The 15,488-nt window shown below is 40.9% G+C and overlaps 1 protein-coding gene across 7 annotated transcripts in view; it reads left to right on the forward strand.

The window, feature by feature from the left end:
- Positions 1-7,853: 7,853 nt before the first annotated feature.
- Positions 7,854-15,488, forward strand: part of BLK (BLK proto-oncogene, Src family tyrosine kinase) — a 121,030-nt gene continuing 113,395 nt past the window's right edge. For all 7 annotated transcript variants that reach the window (XM_023736750.1, XM_023736754.1, XM_023736751.1 and 4 more), the window contains exon 1: positions 7,854-8,268. The gene's annotated coding sequence lies outside the window, so the exon portion shown is untranslated. The remainder of the gene's footprint in view (positions 8,269-15,488) is intronic.

Below are 15,488 nucleotides of genomic sequence, written 5' to 3' on the forward strand. Positions count from 1 at the left end.
GTACAGCAGGGCAGGTCTAGCTGAAGAGGAGTTGCTGGGATGGGTTGTTTGTGATACTTACTACAGCCACCAGGGCAGGTTGGTAATCAGTGCAGCGCAGGTTCCTGTAGGCCGTGTCTGTGCCGTTTTGTGGTGTAATGTTAAGCAGATGGTGCAGGTAAGCAGGATGGAGGGGGGAGATTGTTATGTCTGGAGCTAAGATGGATGTGGGAGAGGGGAGAGAGGAACAGGATCCAAAAACATACAAACAAAGGAGTGCTGGGGAGCTTGCTGTTGGAGTGGAGAGATGAGAGAAATATAGAAAACAAAAAGGGGAAGAAGAAGAAAAACAAGAAAAGAAAAGAATGAATAAATAAAAATTAGAAAGAAAAAATAACAGCAAAGCTTCCAGAGATCCCACCGGTATGGCTACGAGGTCTGAGGAAGTTGTTCCCAGGTGTTGAAGTACAGCCTGGCTAGGTGGCGTAGAGATATTCAGCAGTAGATATTCAGGGTACAGGAAGAGAAGGAAGGTATAGAGAGATGAGAAACTGAGTAATGAAGAAAGACAAAAAGGGAAATAGAGGGGAAAAAAACAAAACAAATTTAAAAAAAAAGAAAAAGCCCCCCAAAAACAAGAAAAAAAACACACACAAAAAGAAATGCCCTCAGCGATCCCTCTGTGTGTCTGCACAAGCTGAGGGGATAGATCCCAAGCCACGCAGCACTGCCCAGCCAGAACGGGCTCCCAACTCGAGAAAAGAAAAAGAAAACAAACAAACAATTCAAAACAAACAAACAAACAAAAGCCCCGGGATCCCACCAGCATGGCAGCACAGACTGGAAAGCAATTCCACACTCGAATGGAGCTCCACAGCCCCTCAGGAAGAAGCAAAGATGGTGCACAAAGCCAGGTATTTGAGTGAAGGGAAGGGGAGGTGGTGAGAGGTAAGGAAGAAATCAAAAGAGGGGGAGAAAAGCAACACCAGCAGCCAACAAATGGCACTCAGGGAGTCAGCCAGTGCTGGCGGGTGGAATCCAAGCAGCCAGTGCTTCCCGGCCAAGAGACTGTAGCTGCGGGAAGCAGAGGAGGCCGAGTGGGGGTCAGAAAGCATATATCACCAGTTACTGGTTGTTCTGTCTCCTGCTGGAAGCTCCGTGAATCTGCTTTCTAGTACCCCCTATTTGTTTGTCTCTGATAGGAGTCCAAGATGGTGGATCCGCGCTGTGTTAGGTGATGGGGACCTCTCCATATATGTTTCCTTGCTCTATGTTCTCTGTCAGTTTCTTATTCCGTTTGTGCTGGGCTGAGTTCTTTATCTCTTCATTTGATGTTTAGCATTTCAGGATTGCTGTTTTCTCTGTTTGGCTTAGTTTTTCAGATCTTTGCATGGAGGGATGGCATAGTGCTTCTGCCTAGAGTGCCATGTTGTCAGAAGTCTTAATTATCTATTTTTTGTTTTCTGTTTAATTGATTTCTGCTTTTAATATTATTTCTTTCCTTCTAGTTACTTCAGAAGGAGTCCTGGTGTTGTAATGGTTAAGCACCTGTCTGCCAACTGAAAAGTCAGCAGTTCAAACCCACCAGTTGCCCCGAGGGAAAAAAAACTAGTGATCTGCTCCTGTAAAGATTTCAGTCTAGGAAAACCTATAAGGCACTGCTACTCTGTCATATAAGATGCTATAAGTCAGAATCAACTTGAGGGCACACAACAAAAGTTACTGCAGATTTAATTTGCTCCTCTTTTTCATTGATTTTAGAACTTTCTTGTTTTCTAATATTAATATTTAAAGCTACGAAGTACTAAGTTCTGCTTTAGCTGCTGCCATAAATTTTGATTACTGTGTTTTCATTTTAATTAAAGTCAAGATATTTTCTAATTTCTTCTTTGACTGGGGTTATTTAGAAGTGTGTTGTTTAACTTCCACGTATTTGGAGATTTACTAGATTTCTTTCTGTTATTGATCTGTAATGTAATTCCATTGTGATTGGACAATATAATATACTTTGTATAATTTCATTGTTTTTGTAGTCATGGAGACATGTCTTCTCGCCTAGGATACAGTCTATCCTGGTGAATGTTTCATGTAGTCTTGAAAAGCATGAATATTCTGACATTGTTTGGTGGAGTGTTTATACATGTCAATTAAGTCAAGTTAGTTGATAGTGTTCTTCAAGTCTTCTTTATCCTTACTGATTTTATTTCTACTTGTTCTTTTAATTACTGAGAGAGGAGTATCAAAATCTTCAATACAATTGTTGAATTGTGTTTTTCACCTTTTAATTCTATCAGTTTTTGCTTCATATATTTCAGGGCTTTGTTTTTGTTTAAAGATACAGGTTGTTGTTGTGTGCTGTAGAGTTGATTCCAAGTCATAGTGACACCATGTGACAAAATAGAACTGTACCATAGGGTTTTCTGAGTAGAATCTTTGACAGATTGCCAAATCCTTTAGCCATGGAGCTGCTGGGTGGGTTTGAACTGTCAACCTTTCAGTTAGCAGCCAGCTGCTTAACTGTTGCAACACTAGGGCATAAACATTTATAATTTTTATATCTGTTGGCTGTGTTAACCTTTTTATTATTACAAAATCACAATTTTTCCTCTAATAATATTTTTTATCATAAAGTCTATTTTTTCTGATAGTACTATAAACATTACAGTTGTGTTATGTTTATTATTTGCATGGTGTCAAGGGTTGAATAATGTTCCCCAAAAAGATATACTGAAGTCCTAAGGCCTAGTATAGGAGCCCTGGTGGCATATTGGTTAAAGCACTTGGCTGCTAACTGAAAGTTCAGTGGTTCGAACCCACCAGCTGCTCCACAGGAGAAAGATATGGCAGTCTGCTTCCATAAAGATTGCAGCCTTGGAATCCTATGGGACAGTTCTTCTCTGTCCTGTAGGGTCACTAGGTCAGAATCGACTTGAAGGCAATGGGTTTGTTTTGTTTATTTTTTAACCCTCAGGAAACTGTGAGAAAATAAATTTCTGTTCCTTAAAGCCACTCACTTGTGGTATTTCTGTTACAGCAGCACTAGGAAACTAAGACAATGACCATGTAAAGACACAGACAGAGATTGGACCCTGGTCTCTGAGAATCATCTCTGTTCCTGCATTATTTAAAATGGTCAGAAAATGATTTGGAAAGAGGTTATACTCAGACACCTTGAACAGGTAAGCCTTCAACCCTCTGCCACCCAAGCTGTGTGTTTGGGAGGAACATGCTCAAAGCCACAGCAGGTCCTCAGGTCTCCCTTGGTTTTCGCTTTTTGTCCCACTCATGCATCTTTTAGCAGTCAGCCAGGACTGGATAGAGGCTTTATTATCTCAGCCTTTCATGACTGTCATTTCCGGGGTCTCGCCATTAAGTTTCTGGCTCATCTTCTACCCACCACAAACTGAGGCTACAACCTGAAGCCAGTAAACCTGCAGTTTTTCACTTCCTGTCTGAGACTGAGACCGCTGTTTTTAACCTGTTCAACTGCAGGTTTTCAATTTCCCTACCCTAGACCAGTCTGCCACCTCCAGCTGACAAAGCTGCTGCTGGTTTTCACTGACAGTCCTCAAACCAAGTCCACTAGTCTCTTGACTCAAGCTATGATTTTCATTGCTCCAGCTAAGGAGGGCCAGTAGAATCCCCAGGCAAGAAGACCACAGACTCAGGGCCATTCTATGTGGTAGTAGATAAAGATGAAAACACTTCTCAATTTTGTTGTCTGCCTTTGGTCATTTTCCAAATCAATGAAATGGTTGTTTTAAACTATTTTGTATAGTTTTATGCTTATCTTTTTCAGAGACAACTTGCCCAAACTTATCACACCACCATTCCTTAACTGAGTTTTGGGCTGGATTACTTCCATGTTTCTTTCACTCAAATATTCTATCACCCACAGCTTTTGACTTTGTTCGGAGATGCACTGATGTGAAGAGGCTGGTGTAAGGACAAGGAAGGGGAGCTGTGAATTTTGCATAAGTCACCTCAAATGTGCAAAAATAAATGGGGAGCCAGTGAGGCTGAACGCTGAACTGAGAGTCTCAGAGCTGGGGCCTGAGTCTCAGTCCAGCCCTGAGAGGATCTCAGAAGTTCTCTAACCATGTTCTCTGACAAGGAACACCCGTAGCCTCCTTACAGGTCTCACTGCTTCACAACTGCTCCCACGGGTCCTCTCCTGCTTCCCCTTGCCTGTCACATGGACTCTGTGACTCTCTGTGGGTGAAAATGGCTGAAATTAGCTTTCACTTCTGCTCACACATCCAGGATCCAAGAGCAAAGCTATTTCCTTGTTCTTGTCTGAGTGGCTGCTGGGATCCATTTGGTTTTATTTTTGCTTTTTTCCACCCCCTATCAGTTGCATGTGGTGGACATAAAGGTGAGGGTTTCTTTTCCAGACCACACAAAGGCCAGCATACCTGAACCTCCCCTCCCTCCAAACTGTCACATCCTTTCTGCTTCCAACCTTGAATTGTTGAGCCAGAGCCAGAGGGAAATGGAATTTCCCCCTTAAGAAGCAGAATTGCCTATGCCCCACTACCTTCTTTATGTCCTCAGGTCAAAGTATATAAAAGTTGTCCAAATGCCATGTGTTTAGGCCACACTGATAAAACATTAGTGGGAATTCAAGCAGTATCACAGGATCTTTGTCAGTGAATGTTCAACCCAGGTATCTGCCTCTGAGAGTTTACAGGATTCTTAGTCACAAGCCACATTCAAAGCCATCTCCCTGGTGTGGTGTGAAAGAGTTCATTGCTCCCTCCTCTGTGCTAATGCTGTGCCTTCTTGAGGCTTCTGTGGCTGCACTACCATACCAAACCAAAAACCAAACCCATTGCCATCGAGTCAACTGATGGCGACCCCGTGTGTTACAGAGTAGAACTGCTCCACAGGATTTTCTTGGTTGTAATCTTTACAGAAGCAGATGGCCAGGCCTTTCTTGGATGGATGTGAACTGCCAACCTTTAGGTTAGTAGTCAAGCAAACCATTTGTGCCACCCAGGGCACTTACCATATCCCAGTGTAAGTGTCTGTTTCCTAGACCCCCTTTTCTAAGCCCCCTTAGGCTGAGCCCCTAAGAGAAAAACCATGCTTATTTATATCTGTGTCTCCAGCCTCTAGTGTTGTGCTTGCCACAGAGAAGGTGTTCAGAGAAGTGTGTTATGTTAATTGAAGTAACAAGACTGAGTAATATCATATCAGTATCTTTTTGAATCATAAGTTTAAGGAGTTTGGGGATTCTTTAAACTTGTGTTTGATGCTTAGGTCCAACTATTGGGTGTCAGCAGATGTCTATAAAAACAAATTAATAATAGCTGCCACATACTGAAAACAACCAGTATTCTGGACACTGTTCTGAAGCACTTTGCTACCATGGATGGAAGAAGATAAAGAAGTTTTAAAGGTTAGATTTGGGACTTAGATTAGACATATTAATACCAGTACATTAACGTTAAACTCTAAACATTATTCAGAGCTCACAAAAAAAAAAACAAAAACAAAAAAAAACATTGCCATTCAGTCAGTTCCAACTCATAGCGACCCGTATAGAATGAAGTAGAACTGCCCCATAAGGTTTCCAATGCTGTAATTTTTACAGAAGGAGTCCTGATGGCTCAGTGATTAAGCGCTTGGCTGTTAACAGAAAGGTTGACTATTCAAACCCACCAGCCATTCAGTGGGAGAAAGATGTGGTAGTCTTCTTCCATTAAGATTACAGCCTTGGAAACCCTATGGGGCAGTTCTACTCGTTCTATGGGAACACTATGAGTTGGAATTGACTTGACGGCAAGGGGTTTGGGATGTTTTTAAAAATTTTTACAGAAACAAACTGCCACATCTTTCTCCTGGGGAGTGGTTGGTGAGTTCGAACCACTGACTTTTCAGTTTGTAGCTGAATGTTTAACCGTTTTGCCATCAGGGAATGGAGTTCCTGGGTGGTGCAACCAGTTAAGTGCTCAGCTTCTAACCAAAAGATTGGTAGTTGGAGTCCACCCAGAGTGCCCTCAGAAGACAAGCTTGGCAATCTACTTCCAAAAACTCAGCCATTGAAAACCCTACGGAGCACAGTTCTACTCTGACACACATGGGGTTGCCATGAGTCAGAGTCAACTTGACAACAAGTAGGTTTTTCTTTTTTAAATATGCTAAATATTGTAATACGTATTTTATATACATTAATCCATTTATTCTCACAAAAACCTTTTGGTGAATGAAGCCGATTGTTTTCAAGGTGCCTTAAAACCCAAGAACTCTATGTTGCTGCTGCTGTTGCTGCAAGCATCTGTCAAAAACTCTTTCTTACCAGAAACTCACAATGTGTTATTGCCTTGGTCCTAAAATCCGAGGAAAGAAACTCCATGAGGAAGCTGAGATTCTGGATTATGGTCCCAGGCCAGGAGGAAAAGCAGGCATGTTTAACTCCCACACCCACCCTCAAGATTCCCAGGACATAAAGGGAGAAGAAGAACCCACCAACTGGTTTCCTTTGCTCCAGCTGGATCAGAAAGCAGTTGCCCTGTGGCTCACAGTGTTCAGCTAGACCAGCAAGTCTCCTGAAATCATCTCAGCTCCCTTCTCAGTCTTGTTGATCCCTTGGCTCACCTCACACTCTTCATGTTGGAGTCCTTTCCCATCACCTCCATTGTTGCCTGCTGGCTTCTTGTGAGTTTTCATAGCTAAGTGAAATGACACAATTGAAGAGGCTCTGAGATCAAAGTCAGCTATTTGGCTAGCGTGGTGTTATGGATTGAATCGTGCCCTCTGAAAAGGTATTTTCAAGTCCTAACCCCCAGAACCTGTGAATGTGACCATGTTTGGAAATATCTTTCGAGATGTACTTAGTTAATTGGTCAAATTAATATGAGATCATAAGAGTAGAGTGGGCCTTAATCCAATATGACTGGAGTCCTTATAAAAAGAGAAGTGACACAAAGAGGCAGACACAGAGGAAAAATGGTCATGTGAAGACAGAGACTGGCGTTATGCTGCCACAAGCCAAGAAACGCCTGGGGCCACTAGAAGTTGGAGGAGACAAAGACAGATCCTCCGCTAGAGACTTTGGAAAGAGCATAGGCCTGCTGATACCATGAATTCAGATTTTCAGCCCCCAGAACTGGGAATGAATAAATTTCTGTTGTTTTAAGCCACCCAGTTTGTGTTATTTTGTTATGGCAGCCCTAGGAAACTAATACAAGTGGTATAAAAAAATGAGGAATTAGCATTTATTAACAGCCAATTATGTGCCCATCATTCACACCCATTCTACCATTTAATGCTCACAGCATTCTATGAGATAGATATTAGTAGTACCATTTAAAAGGTAAAATCAATGAGGCTGAGAGACTGGCTTGCCTTGGCTCAAGCTTTTTCCATGATGCCTGGCAGCATTTGCCTAAAAGGCAGTGATAGATAAATACCTTGTAGAACAAGCTTGAGGGGGTAGTGGTAGTTCAGTGGTAGAATTCTCACCTTCCATTTGGGAAACCTAGGATTGATTCTTAGCAAATGTACCTCATGCTCAGCCACCACTGGTCTGTCAGTGGAAGCTTTGTGCTACTATGATGCCAAACAGGTTTTAGCAGAGCTTCCAGACTAAGACTAACTAGGAAGAATGGCTTGGCAATCTACTTCCGATAATCAGACAATGAAAACCCTGTGGATTACAGTGGTCCAATCTACAAGTGATCATAGGAATGGCACAGGATGGGACAGTGTTCTGTTTCATTATGCATGGAGTCACCATGAGTCAGCGGCCAACTTGATGACAGCTAACAACAGAGTTAGCTTAGAGGTTTGCTAACTCTGTAAGACCTCAGGCGGGAAAAACACCAGCTGCATTGTTAAACCAAAACCTTATGAGGAAACTATCTGGTGGCAAAAGGGCATCGTGACCAACTAACTTGGCTCAGGGCCAGGAAAGGGTCAGCTGCTGGTCACTCTTCGTCAGGAAATTTTCTTGAACTGAGTGACCAAAGGTACCCAGTGAGCCCCACAGAAGCTTTGGAAACTCTCAGCTGGAGGGGCGGGGATGGTGTTGAGCACTGAGCTTTTTGCTTGGGGGCAGCCGACTGTGAAGCTCTGATCAGAGACGGGGAGGCTGCCACCTCTGCCTGTTACCACTGTTAGCAGGAAACAACAGGCTATGCACGCTGACTGAGATGAGAATAATTCTTTCGGAGATGTGCTTTTTCTTTAGGATTGCATCAGGAGTTGTTCACTAAAGGCCCTTCCACCATGAAAGCCATCAGGATTTGAAGAGCTGTGATGAAAAGCCACTGAAGCACTGCCAAGGTAAGGCCCTGAACCTTCCAGTTTGTGGATCCTCTTACTTCTTTAAGCTGTGCAAATGGTGCTCTAAGGCCTACAGCTAGGAGAACCAGGCAGGAACATTGCCGTGGGTATTATGGATGGAGAAAGAAGGAATTAGCATGATCTGTGCCACAGTGGTGAATAAATTGCCCTATCATTTGTTCATTTTTATTTTAGAGATTTATTTATTTATTTACAAAAAATCATCTATCTAGGGCAGATTCTGCTTCTTGGTATTCCTAAGCTGGAAAAAGCAGTGAATGTGCTACAGAGCAAGGGAAGGACATAGGCTGTGGGGCAGAGAAACAGGGTGGAATCTTGGCTCTGCCAGTTACCAGTTGTGGGCCTAGACGGAAGTTACTTGACCTCTTTACAAGAGAAGGTAGTAGTATCTACTTTGCAGAAATGGTGTAGGGTTAGCCCTAACTTATGGGAGTGTCTGGCTCAAGGCAAATGATTGGGTTGTGGTGGTTGTTGGTTTTTGTTTTATTTTGTTCTGTTTTTTAATTAGGTTGCACCATTTTTCAGACATTCAGGGGTGGGGTGATGAAATAGATTTAATGATGACATGTTTGGCTAAGCGATCTGTTTTACCAAGAACGGCCAACTGTGAAAGGAAAGAACAGTTGATAACATATTTTGAGAGAATTTTTTTTTTTTTTTTTTTAATTCTAAGGCTTTGACAACTTTCTAGTCATTTTCTAATTGGTCATTGATGTCACCCTCAACTACTCACATTACCAAGGAAATAAAGATTTGTGGTAATTGCGCTTCTGTAGTTACATAAAAGAATTCTGTGTAAGTAAATACCCTCCCTTTAGGAGGTAGAGCTTAATTCCTCTCCCCTTGGGTGTAGACTGGGTTTAGAATAAAATATGAAAAGGGAAAATTATAACCTTATAGTGGAGAAAACTGGAGGCACCACCTTAACCAAAATGATCAAGGTTAACACCACCATTGATAAGTCATGTTGCTACTGTGTAACTCCTGACAATAATGCGATCAGAAAGTGATGCGGCATTAGATTGATTAGAATGATGTGGCTTTCTTCCCAAAAACCCATAACCCCAGTCTAAACATCACACAAACCCAAACTGAGGGACATTCTGCAAAATACTTGACCTTTAAACTGTCAAGCTCACGAAAAAGAAGAAAAGACTGAGAAGTCACAGGAAACTAAGGAGGCATGGCAGCTAAATGCAATGTGGTATCCTGGATGGGATCCTGGAACAAAAAAAAAAAAAGACATTAGTGGAAAAACTGGTAGAATGTGAACAAAGTTTGTAGTTTAGTTAATAGTGTTGTACCACTGTTAATGTCTTTATTTTGACAAATGGATCATGGTTAGGTAAGATGTTCACATTAGGGGAAACTGGGTGAAGGGTATATGCGAACTCTCTGTACTATCTTTGTAACTTTCTGTAAGTCTAAAATTATTCCAAAATAAAAAGTTTAAAAAATTATACTTATCCTGCCCTGCAGCAGAAATGGTCAAAATCTGAGCATTTTTAGGAAAAGTGACATTTGAGGTCCAGTGGTCCCCACCCTGTCTTTGAATATTCCAGAAGAACATAGCAGGCCGTTTGCATTTTTTACCATTCTCTCTCCCAGCCGCCATCTTATTCCTGGCTAGCTTTGTTTTCTCTCCCTTTATGAATATTTCTTATCATTCATTTATTTTTACATGTAGCATACATTTTTGAGCTCTCAGTCAGCTAGGAGATATACAACTGAATAAACCTGTCTGCCCAGTAAAGCCCACTGTACTGGTGCAGGCTCTTGGTCCCCACACTCATGCTTAACCACCTCAACCTGATGTTTCTCCAATAAGGAAGTAGGCTGAGAATGGAGGCAAGTGAGGTCCCAGACTCCACATGGAGTATGCCTCCCGCCAGGATGTAATCTGCCATCCTCTAGGCTCAACCAACCACACAGAATCTGTAGCCAGATAAGCATCTGTGAGCTGACGGATAAGAGCTGCTGAAAAACACTTCCTGTTGAGAGAAGCTTTGGTCTGAGGGATGTAGAATAGGTACTCAAAGAGCTAGCACCTGTTTGAGTGATAACCTTGGTCCTAGAGACTGCAGCAGTGGAACCAGGACATCAGCAGCCAATATGCTTGCTTGTAAGGTTCAGGTGTTTCTAGAGATATCAGAAAGAGACAGAGAAGGCTGAACTCCCCACCCCGCCTCACTTCCACCACCAGGCCTCAGTAGAGTATGTGTGTCCTTGTTCAAAGGTGACGCCACACTCAGATTAGAGAAATGCTTTGGAAGCAGATGAGAAAGAAGAAAGAATTATGAAGTCGTAGGAAGACAGCACTTAGATGAAAATCAAAACCAAAGCGTTTTAATTACATCTGGGCCTGAAGTACCTTTCCTGTCACGTCCCCACTGCCAATGCATGTGTTTTGACTACAGCAGACACTTATTGCTAACCCCTTTGCCTGGAATTCCCTCTTCACTTTCTCATCCAGGCAAGTCCTACATGTTCTAACATGCAGGACTAGTTCAAATGTCTTCTCTCCTGTAACCAATGCCGAAATCCATCCCTGTGTTCCCATAAACCTCCAGCACATGCTTAGGGCCTGGATGGTGGCTATTTATTTGCAGGTCTGCCTCCTCCACTGGATCTAAGCTTCTTAGCTGTGTGACCCTAGGCAAGTTACTGAATCTCTTCATGCTTCTGTAAGATAACAGTGGTTTGGCCTCACTATATATAGTAGCCTTGCCTCAGGTATTTTAATTATACCCTCTGAGTCTCTTTCTTTATTGGTTGATAATAGCACATCACAGGTTGTAAGAATTAAATGCAAAATCCCTAAATCTAAGGTGAGTTGAAATGGAAGAGCACACAATATTTCCATTCTCCTAGATCCTACTCAATTCTCCAATGGGAGTAGATAGGGTATATAAGAATCACCAGGGGAGTGCTTGTAGTCTGAAAAGTTGCGTTTAATATGATAATTTTTTTAATTTATTTTGAAATCTCAAAAAAGGAGACCGCGATTTTGTTATTTTCTCAAAAGAGGAAATGAATTTAATAAGATTTAGACATATGAATCTAGATGTTTGGATTTTTCCCCTGAATTAAGCTAGTAATCAGAGAGTTGTGTGTTTGGAGCTTAATGCTTGGCTGTTCTTGGTATCATGTTTACTGAATCAGGTTTGGGTAATCCTTTCTCAACATGGGCATGCCATCCTTGGCTTATGCTGAAGGCTGCTGTGAGAAACAGAGGTAGGAAACTCACTATGAAATTTATTGCTGAGATGCTGTTGAGGCCGTTGTCCACCATTTCACCCAGGACTTCCTCTGCAAGGAGATGCGGGAGAATTTCTCTCAGACTCCAGATAGGCAAAATCCATGCTTCTCTCTAGAAATGGATGTCTTACGGACACTGTGACTCTTCAAACTGATAATTTTCTATCCTATGCTCTGGATTCCAGGAAGCTTAGAGCCAAATTTGCATCTAACCATTAGTAATTGTACAGCATTTCATGGTCTGTATTTCTGTGTACCAGCTGTAGGCCTAATTTTGTTTTTCTGCCTAAACTTACCCTTTGGTCTGATTCTTGCCTATTTTTCTCTTCTATTGTATGTTTCTTCTTTTTTTTTTTTTTTAATAAGTGACCTCAAATCTTTTTGAAAACATGGGAAATGAATAAGTGAAAACAAATACAGGACAGCATTTCTGAAAAAGCCTGGTGCATTGTGTGGGTACTCAATAAGAATTAGTTCTCTTTCCATGTTCAGAACATAGAGAAATTCCTTATTTTCTTACCAAAGAGGTCATCCTATGATGAATCGTATAGCTGGGATTTTATTGTGAATCTAAAAATAGCCTGAGTTTTAACTGCTTATTTTTACAAATACACCATCTTGTATTGCTACAAAGATTATATATAATTATTTTATTTTAAAATTTGTTTTATTTCTTCCATTTCTGTGGTAAAATTAGATTTAAAAAAGTAATTCTCTTAAAAAGTATTGTGCATGAAGATAGGATCAAAAACAACCTTTTTCATAATTTCATTTCGGTGGCTTCTCGAGAAAGTCTGAACTCTCCTTTTTCTACAAATTAACATGAATAAATAATCACTTCTATTCTGTGCTGTCTATCTATCTGATGGTCTCCCTGGCACCTGTTAGTGCAGGGGGGAAGTGTTAGATCAAGATAGGTATCTCATACGCTGAGAGCAGAGACATACTGGTAAATGTTTAACAATCAACTTTCTGAGGGAAACAATGTACACATATATGTTGTTGATAGCTGTCATCGAGTCAGCCCCCAACTCATGGTGACCCCATGTGCAACACAACATGTGCACCATCCCCATGATCAGTTGTAGATCTAACCGTTGTGATCCATAGGGTTTCTATTGGCTGAGTTTTGGAAACAGATCACCAGGCCTTTCTTCCTAGTCTGTCTTAGTCTGGATGCTCTTCTGAAATCTGTTCAGCATCATAGCAACACACAAGCTACCACTGACAGATGGGTGGTGGCTATACGTTAGGTGCATTGGCTGGGAATCAAACCTGGATCTCACTACATATAATTTTTACTGATCCAAAGGACATATAGCACATAATTTTCAAATAACAAAATATACAGTATTCTTTATCATAAATTAGATATAGGAAATTGATTCTCATAGAATGTTTCCATTGACTTTTGTATCCATAGCCAATGGATTGCAATTGATGAACAAGAGTAGTGTTGGTATAAATGTTGATTGATATTTTTGTCTAAGTTAAAGAGTAAGACCAAAATGAAACAATGAAGATGTATACAGGAGCTACTCATTAGTCAATGATGAAATAACTTCCTTGCTAAATAAATTGAATACTAATTTTTAAATACTAAAAAAAAATTTCCTCAATTCTTTGTGTTATTCACAGTGTGGCAGCTACAGATAAGACACACATTTAAATTTAATCTGCATTAATGTTTTCTTCATCACTTTCTTGAGTCTAAAAAATCAAAAAAACAAATCAAGCCCAAATTTGTACCATTTACCTATTTCTGTGATGTAAATGCTCCCACCTTGGTCAATTTCGAACTACCAGCACAACATCGTTGAACATAAAGTTGGGAAGAGATGCACAATAGCATACTATTCTATAGTATTCCCACCAGACAGATACAATAAACTTAAACTCAAGAGCATAGATAACAGTAAAATGTAGAAAAATAATGAGGAATCGATGAGGTTTGTATATTTGTTACCTTTGTCTTTAATATAATTTATTTAATTGTAATTTTGTATCATTTAATTGTTAATAATGGTTGTGTTTAACAACGGGCTCATAAAGTTCTGGAAAATTTAACAACTGACTCCCACAAACTTGTACAAATGGCCCCAGCACACCACTGCCTGACAGGCAAAATTATCTTTATGCCAAACTATAGATAAGGGTCTTTTCTGTTCCTGGCTTTGCTGAGCAAGCAGGAGTGGAGAGTTCCCTGCATCTTGGGCTCTCCTGAGTCCTGAGCCTGACCAAGGAGGCCCAGTACCTGGGTGGTTCCTGCTGGGTGCTTGGTGACAGGGAAAGTGGAGAGGGTCCACAGCCCTCCATGGAGAACTCTCTTCCCACAGCCATCATAATTCTACACCCATTGTGACCAGCATGAGGCTTAGCTCTTAATGGGGAAGATTTGGGGCTGCAGGCACAGAAAAGGTTGACTTCTGTTAAGTCTCCAGTGGAGAAGGGCAGCTTTTCCGTGGTGCTCTTGGGTCAATGTGGGATTCATCTTCCTGCTCCATCCTGTGCCCAAGAAGCATCCATGTTCCTACCCGTGTCAGCTCAAGGTACGAGGCGGTGATGTTTCCCAGAATGGACCACAGCAGTGTTTGAAGTAAGCAAATAGCACTCTTTGTTGGCAAGTATCTGAGACCTGTTTGCATCTCTTCTTGATGACCAGACCTAGTGGCCCTGTTCGCAGGTGCAGTGGGGGAAAGAGGGCTACTCTGCCCATATTTCTGCCAACGCCTCAACTCAGCTGAGGCTGCTTCCTGCCCTGGGCTATCAATGAAACGGACTAGCTCCCATCCTCCCCTCCTGAACAGGTGAATCTTCCCAGGCTCCTTCTCGCTACATTCTTACCAAGACAAGCGCCGTCTGGGAGCTAGCAAAATGAAAGAGAAAATAACACCATCAGAGAGGCTCTGGCCCAGAGATGACGGGATATACTTGTGATTGGCGTCTTCTGGCCTCTCTCTGACGTCCGGGCCCTGGTTTTTAGGAATTTGCTTGCACAACAGTTGTTACATCACAGAAAGTTCACACTTCTTTGTGAAGCAGGAAAGGGTTTAAAATCTGTCTCCATGTGGCCTTTCAATGAGGGTGAGTGGTGGATTGCAGTGAACTCTGTGGTTTTCAGCATTCATTTTCAGTGGCATGGAACCTTCTGTTTTAAAATGGGTACCTCTAATTGGTGCCTTCACATAAAGCCACTCTCTTCCAGTGTGTACTCCACCGTCTTCTTGACTCCACTCCTCTTATTTATTTTTGGACTGTCAAAGCTGGCAGAGAAAGGCTGCTATGTATAAGAAAATTGGTATTTTTCACATTTGGTCTTCTTTCTCTTGTTGTTTAGAAAATCTACAGACAAATGAGTAAAGAAAAAGGCATAAAATAAAATAAAAAGAACAAAGGAGAAATACAGGCCTTTAAGAGCTGATTTTGTTCAAATGTATAATGTTGCCAAATACATTTTGTGTTTAAAATCTTTTATGAATCTTTTTTTTTTTTTTAGTTTTCACCATTTATTCATGTATTGAATTTAAAATTTACTCTTTTATAATCAGATTGCAGGTTACAAGAGATTTATACTTGATGAAACTTATGAATGATTCAACAGAGCTTAATAGCAACATTAGAAATTTCTTATGTTTCATTGAAAGGGGTAGCATTAATAAACACTAGTGATAAGCCTTAAGAAGATTTTTAAAAATATTGTAACCAAATTTTAACATATATTTTCAAGTTTGTAATTCTACTTTTCAGCCTGAAATCTTTCTTGAACTAATGCAGGTATTTATCTTTTTTTTTATTTTTTATTTTTTATATTTAGTTGTACTTCAGGTGAAGGCTTACAGAACAAATAGTTTCTCATGAAACAGTAGTATACATGTTGTTTTATGACATTGGTTAACAACCCCACAACATATTAACCCTCTAACTTCACAACCTTTTTTTTT

This window comes from Trichechus manatus, unplaced genomic scaffold (genome assembly GCF_000243295.1).
Source record: "Trichechus manatus latirostris isolate Lorelei unplaced genomic scaffold, TriManLat1.0 scaffold00091, whole genome shotgun sequence".
Lineage (NCBI taxonomy): Eukaryota > Metazoa > Chordata > Mammalia > Sirenia > Trichechidae > Trichechus > Trichechus manatus.